General features: G+C 39.5%; 1 long non-coding RNA gene across 1 annotated transcript; it reads left to right on the forward strand.

The window, feature by feature from the left end:
• The first annotated feature begins 4437 nt into the window (after window positions 1–4437).
• On the forward strand, window positions 4438–5273 carry LOC121108611. The gene is made up of 3 exons (XR_005843257.2): window positions 4438–4774; window positions 4983–5060; window positions 5149–5273. It is a non-coding gene; the product is annotated as an uncharacterized LOC121108611 (long non-coding RNA).
• Window positions 5274–7093: the final 1820 nt, after the last annotated feature.

Below are 7093 nucleotides of genomic sequence, written 5' to 3' on the forward strand. Positions count from 1 at the left end.
ACCATAATGGTATCTACATGGTAGAAGTTTATAGAATGATGCAGAAAAAAAGCCTGGAAACCAAATTCATACCAAAAGGAAGAGATTTTATATTCAGCAGTTTCGACTCTTGCTTCCTTTGAAATGGTTCTCTATTGAAGCGTCTGCTCAGCTTGAGCTTGAGAAAATAATATGAAAATTCATATCATATTTTAAAAATACCTCTGGTGAGAGAGGAAATCTCTGTATTTTCACAGCCCCGCCAGGCAGGGCTTTTGGTAAAGTTCAAGTGAAGAGTGAGAGTCATCTGCTCTAAACTAAGTTCATCTGAAATGATGAAATAATTTTTTTTTCAAGGCTGATGGTGCCCATGTGAAACCAGATAACCAGATAAATCCAGATAATCCAAAATAACTGTCCATGAACTTTTACGCATTTCACAGATTAAAAATAAGATAGACTAAAATTGCCTTTCCTCCTTGTTGTTGGTAAGATTTTCAGTGCTCCTCATTTTCTTCAAGTCTGTAATAAATTTATCTTCCCTCTGGAGAATGAAAATCCGTTCATCATTTCAGCTTGTTCTCATCAGCCACTGCGAATACTGGAGTTTTTTGACTTCATACTTCTGCTTTGCCACATCTCATGGGAAGCTTTCTAGCAGGCGTAGGGTGAAAGAGGCGATAGAGACTTTGTCAATAAAATGTGCACTGTGGGAAGATTTGCCACGTACTTATAAGAAAACAACCGAGGAAGAGGATTAGATACTGACCTTCAAGTCAGAAAGGAACAGACTTTGGGAAGGCAGAAGGAAATGTGGAAAACTGTAGGAAGAAAGGAGCTTGAGAAAGATACTTGATACAGGAATGGAAAGAAGACATTCTTGAATTTGTGAATGTTTGGATTAGAACAGCTGGAGTGCAGCAGTACTCTAGGAAGGTGGGACATCTGAGAGGATTTCTCCAGTATGTCCTCCTATGGCATGCCATCTCCCCTAATCCCAGTCTAACAGCATCTTTGAACTACATAGGTTACTCTGAAAGTAATGCCTCATTTATTTCATCAGAAACTACAACAAAGAGTGCAATAACACTGCTTGGCTTCAGCTATAACACACTATTTTTCAGTATCATCACTACCATTAACTGTGCATTTTTACCAGTGATGAACAAGAGCCTGCATGTTGTGCTTGTAAAAATCTGCATGGCTGTCCAGAATGTGGCTTGTCTTTCATGTCTCTGTTGCCACCGCTGAGAAGCATTACCCACCACCTCACTGTGCTCACATCCACTGTCTGGCCTCTGTAAATGTTCACAAGTGTCTGTGAATGTCAGTGAATGCTATTTTTTTCCACATGGAGGAATTCAGTGACACACCTTAGCTTCATATGCACTTCTATGTCAGATCCATTCCATCAGACTGCCCCTCTGCTGCCATCTGTCACATGGCAACAACACGTAACAGGGTACTGACAGAAAAGTTCAGCCTCTACTGCCATACCACCAACATCATGATGGCCTCTGACATCAAGGGCCAACACTGTAAAATAGGAAGCACTACTTTTGGTGGATGGGAAGCTGAACGTGAACCAGCAGAGTGCTCTCACAGCCCAGAAAACCAACCACATTCTGGACTGCATCAAAAGCAGCATGACCATCAGATCAAGTGAGGTGATCCTGCCCCACTGCTCTGTGCAGGTGAGACCTCACCTGGAGTACTGCATCCAGATGTGGAGTCCTCAGTTCAAGAGAGACACCAACCTGTTGGAGTGTGTCCAGAGGAGGGCCACAAAAATTTTCCAAGGGATGGAATACCTTCCCTATGAGGACAGGCTGAGAGAGATGGGGCTGTTCAACTTGGAGAGGAGAAGGTTCTGGGGAGACCCTTAGAGTGGCCTCTCAGTATCTAAAGGGAGGCCATAAGAAAGAAGGGGATAGAATCTTTATCAGGGCCTCTTTCAAGCTAAAACAGGGGAGATTTAGATTGGATATAAAGAAAAGGTATTTTGCCATAAGGGTAGTAAAGCCCTGGAACAGGTTGCCCAGAGTGATGGTGGATATCCTGTCCTTGGATACGTTGAAGGTCACATTGGGTCATGTGCTGAGCAATGTGCTCTAGCTGTAGGTGTCCCTTTTCAATGCAGGAGAGTTTGACTACATGCCATTTAAAGGTCCTTTCCAACACAAACAGTTCTATGATTCTATGAATGCTGGAGCAGCCTTCATACTTTATTCTTGCTTCATGTTCAGTTATGTTGGAAGGCTCGCTCAGATGTTTATTCTTTTCCTGGCTAATAACATTCTCTTGGGTTTCAAATTAAATTTGCTCAGGCCTTGTTTGCTACAAGTTTTCTCTTATACTAATGCTGTTTTTTATTTAAAAAGCTTTTTTACCTTCCTCATTTTTACCACAGTAAAATAATCACATACAGAAATTATTCTCTTTAATCATTTTCTTCTTCCTTAAATATTTTCCACTTAAATTTACTGCACTCATAAATGTCTGAAAATCAATATTACTTATCTGTAAAACTAGTATCATACATTTGAGGCTGTGCTTTTTTTTTTTCATTTAAGTGCCTGTAGATATACCGATTCTGTCAGATAGAAAACTGAGCCTATTCCACGCTTTACAAGGTAGATTTTCAAGTTGAAATATGTTAGGTTAAGGACAATATTTTTACCATTTTTATTTATTCTTCATTCTGCTTTCAATGCAAGTATTTTGTTTGTTATTTTCTACCATAATAGACTGTACTTGGATGTCTTGAACTTCTTTATCGGGAAAAAAGAAAGCTGAATAGAAATACTATGTCAATTAATACTTCATCTACTATTGCATTTTGCAATTCAGAAGAACCTGATCATTTCATCTTTTTTTTTTTTTTCCCTACACAGTTTGTTTTACAGTTTGAAAGCATACTTTTGTGCCAAGTATTTAATGAAAAGTCACCAGAGTAAAACACGCTAAGATAGCACAAAATATCCAGAATTAGAAGAGTTTTTCTGCTTCTATGATGATGGTTTGTCATTCTGGATGGAAAAAAAAAAAAAAAAAAAAAAAAAGGATGAACATTACTGGTTTAATAAGCACACTCAAGCCCAATCCAATACGCTGTGAAAGCAAAGGAAAGACTTCCATTATCTTTTATGAGCCTGATTTGTCGCCTTTCAAACATTAGCATATCCTCTAGCACAGCAGTTAATAAACTGCTGCTGACTGAGGCCTCTGAAAATGGTGTATGTCAGAGTTTTTACAACTTTGAACAGGATTCCATCAAGTTAATCATTATTTACCAATATCCTTTTACAAAGCTAAGCAAAGAAATGTTTGTTCTATGGTATATTAGTTATGTTTTTCCCCTTGCCGGTACCTCTTTAACTCTGCTCTCCTTTCCCTATTTATTATTTATCTTTGTAATTATGTTCTTTCAGTATGCATAACCTTTTGGGATATAGTTTCCATGAAAGGCACCATAGGAAATAAAAGTTTTATAGCATAAAGAATTGTTTCTAAATGTTGGACATATTGGCCATTGATTTCATTTTATTGCACTCTGAAATCATAAGCCACTTCAACAGCAAATTCTCATATCCTTAACAGCAAATAAGAAAGGAAGAAATGAATAATACATTTTATTTATGTTGCTTCCCGCAAGCTCCATCTAAGCCCATTGGGTGAAGATTTAATTTTCATTGCACTGTGTAGCTAGCAGTCACACATCCATAATCTACCACGAAGTAAATAAGATATTTGTATTGCTGCATTAAAAAAGGGAAAAGTGAAGAACTGTTCTCCCATTGAATAAGGCCCTTCCTTCTGTTTTTACTACCAGTTTTACCCCACTACAGCCAAGTATGATGTGCTATGCATTCAAAACTATGTGGAAGAAGTCAAACTGTATCTAGGTATCTAAGGAAGCAGTTTAGGATAGTAAGGCTGTTATTAACTTAGATATACAATTTAACTAGCTTTGGAAAGTAGGATTCTATGATGTCTTTGCTAGTAACATGTAAAGAGTGTTACAACACTCTTTAGAGTGTTAGAACAGCCTCTCCTTTACTCATATCACAATAATTGGAGCACACACCACAAAAGCCTTAAGAATTCTGTTTGAGTATCTTGCCAGCACTCCCATGGTTGTCCCATGGATGTTAGTAAAATTGGGGTAGTATCCTCCAACATACTCCCTTTTCAGTTCAGACTTCTTTTTCATAGCTCATGTCTTCCATTCTTGCTAGCAAAAGGACCTTGGGGTAGTTTGAGCTGCTTTTTATTTTTATTTTCCTTTTCCCTTTCCTTTTTCTTTTTTTTTCCTTCTTCTTCTTTCTCTTTCTCTTTTTCTTTCTCCTTTTCTTTTTCTTATTTTCCTTTTCCTTTTTCTTCTTTTCCTTTTTTTTTTTTTTTTTAATACATATGGTCTCACCTAGCCTTCATTACCTTTGATGAAAAGAGGATTTGAGGTTTTACTTTCAAAATAATTATATAGTCAGTTTTAAAGGAGTAGAAACAGATAAAGAGATATGCATAGGATCATGATAATGGACTGAAGCATCATTTTTCATGACTTTCCAGTCAGTGGAGATCTTGCACTCAGCTACAGCCAGTGAAAACTGCAAATTACTTGTATTAACAATGTGCAGTTCCTGTTTAGCTTTGAATCTAGAAATACTAATGATAAGAACTCAGTGCAACAAAGAACAGATTCAGAAATGGCCTTTGTGATGCATGGAACTGTTCGTCTGGCAAAGAAGTGGAAGAGGGGACATCCAGACAAGACCCCAAACACTGGACTCTAGTGAGTAGTTTTGACCCTGTATGGCTTAGCTGCCTCTGAAAGGCCACTTCCCTAGAGCTCAGTTCTGCCACCATTTATGTGAGTTTAACAGTTCCACTCTTCCCTGTAAAATAGTTTCAGCTCTACTGATTGTGATCTAGGAACTGGGGGCTGTCAATACTATAGTGCCACATGATAGTATATCCACCATATTTTACTGATCTTGCAGGTAAAGACTGCAAACAAAGCAGCCCTGTGAAAACAGTTGAAGATATTCACTGACAGCTTAACATCATAACTGATATGAGTAAGTTTTCCAGTACAGCCAAATGAAGGAAAACAGAGGCAATTTTAAGAGCAATGTAAGGTGTGTAACAAATATCTTCCTTTCAAAGGATTGACTTGATGTCTGTCATCTCCAATGCTGACAAGGGAAAGCTGGATTCTCAGTGCCTGTGGAGTTGCTCTTGTTGGTGTCATCATGCAGAAGTCTTCTTTTAAGGTTGTCTGCCATATCCAGAGAAAAATAACACGGTAGATTCCTGCCAGTTCTATAAGTCTCTATCCTGGGGAGTCTTGTCCTGCAGCATTCCAGGATGCTATTTCCTGCTGCACTCAGTGGGCTCTAAAATAAGGACTGCCATTAAAATACGAGAGTAGCTCATACACTTCATTACTATTATTTCTGACTATTGTTATCACTTACCATCAGCTAAATTTCTGAGCTTTCCTTTTGACTGTATACTGCTTCTCAGTGTAATCTGCACTGCTGAGTTCATCTCAAGATTCCAGAACATGTGGCTCTTATTGTGGGACCGTAATTATACTCTCAGAGGAGAAATGAAGATCAGGTGAGTTGGTAGTTATGTGGGGGGCAGGGAATTTCAGTGAGTTCTGTTATTGCTAGTATATTTCCTTCATCTGTGTTCATTCCTTGCTAAGCTAAACCACTCCTCCAAGGGTTCCTTCTTGTTCACTCCAATCGGTACAAACATCTCACGCTCAGTTTGAAATAAATTCCAAGAGCTTGCCTTATGACTTCTGCCTTTGTGCTTTCCTGCCGTTCTGACCCTCAATGGCTTCCAGAGCGTATTGCTGCGGTCAGCTGCTGACTTTTCCACATCTGTCCCAGGAGACTTATTTCTACACCTGTAGTCAAGTATTGAACTGCACTATGTAAATGCCTTCTCAGTAATTACGTGAAGTATACAGAAAAGGAAACAAATCTCTAAATTATCCTAGACCCTCTTCTGCACTATTTCCTTGGAAGAGGGTTAAATTTGCATTTTCTACAGAGCTATCCCACTCCCAGCTCTGACGCCTTTGCAGGTTTATGGCCCAGTTCCCTAGCTAAAAAATGTATTTCCCTTGAATACTGTACTAGAATTTAGGATACAGCTTTGCTGATCAGGCAGTAATATTGAACAACAATAGCACTACACACGATCAGAATATTTTTCCAGACAGCAGCTCTCAATGACACAATGCCCCCTCTCATCAGGCAATGCCTATAGACATGCAGAATACAAAGTCCGGTTGTGTGCAGGAGCTGTTTAACAGAACAAAACTATGAGCTTTACCAACTATAAGCAACAGGGGAAGGGGTGTGGGGCATGGAAAGTCAGACTGAGAACAGAACTTAGTTCTTAGATAAGGAGACTAAATCTTTTAACAGCTGATCTCAGCATGCAGAGATCCATTCAGTGAGAGCAGTGGCCCCAAAAATGCATTGCAGGAAGCATTCTGACATGAAAACTACACACATTTATGTTATTTACCACATGATAAGTTGGATACAGCTCAGCTTTTGATCCCTCTGCGGTACAGAAAGCCTGTACTGTAGGAGAAAGGAAATAGTGCCTGTGCAGAGATTTCTGAGAAATCTGCAGCAGACTGATAGGATATGGAACTGTGTGGAATTGCCTTTCTCAGCAGGATGATCCATCCAAGGTATGTGCAGGGGTGTAATATAATGCACATATTTAATGATAGGTTTTCACACTCATCCCACAGAAATCATTTCTGCCTCTGCACCAGAGCTACACAAATCATAGAATGGCTTGTGTTGGAAGATACGTTGCAGGTCATCTAGTTCCAACCCCTCTGCTGTGGGCTTGTTGCCACCCACCAGATCAGGCTGCCCAGGGCCCCATCCAACATGGTTCTGAACACCTCCTGGATGGGGCATCTACACCTGCTCTGGGCAGGCAGTGCCAGTGCCTCACAGCCCCCTGAGTAAAAAATTTCCTCCTGACATCTAATCCAAATGTCCCCTTCATCATGTGAGAAAGGAGATGTATTTGGGAGTCCCGTTTTTTCTCTAATCCTGGGCAAGAACCT

This window comes from Gallus gallus, chromosome Z, assembly GCF_016699485.2.
Source record: "Gallus gallus isolate bGalGal1 chromosome Z, bGalGal1.mat.broiler.GRCg7b, whole genome shotgun sequence".
NCBI classification, from domain to species: Eukaryota; Metazoa; Chordata; class Aves; order Galliformes; family Phasianidae; genus Gallus; species Gallus gallus.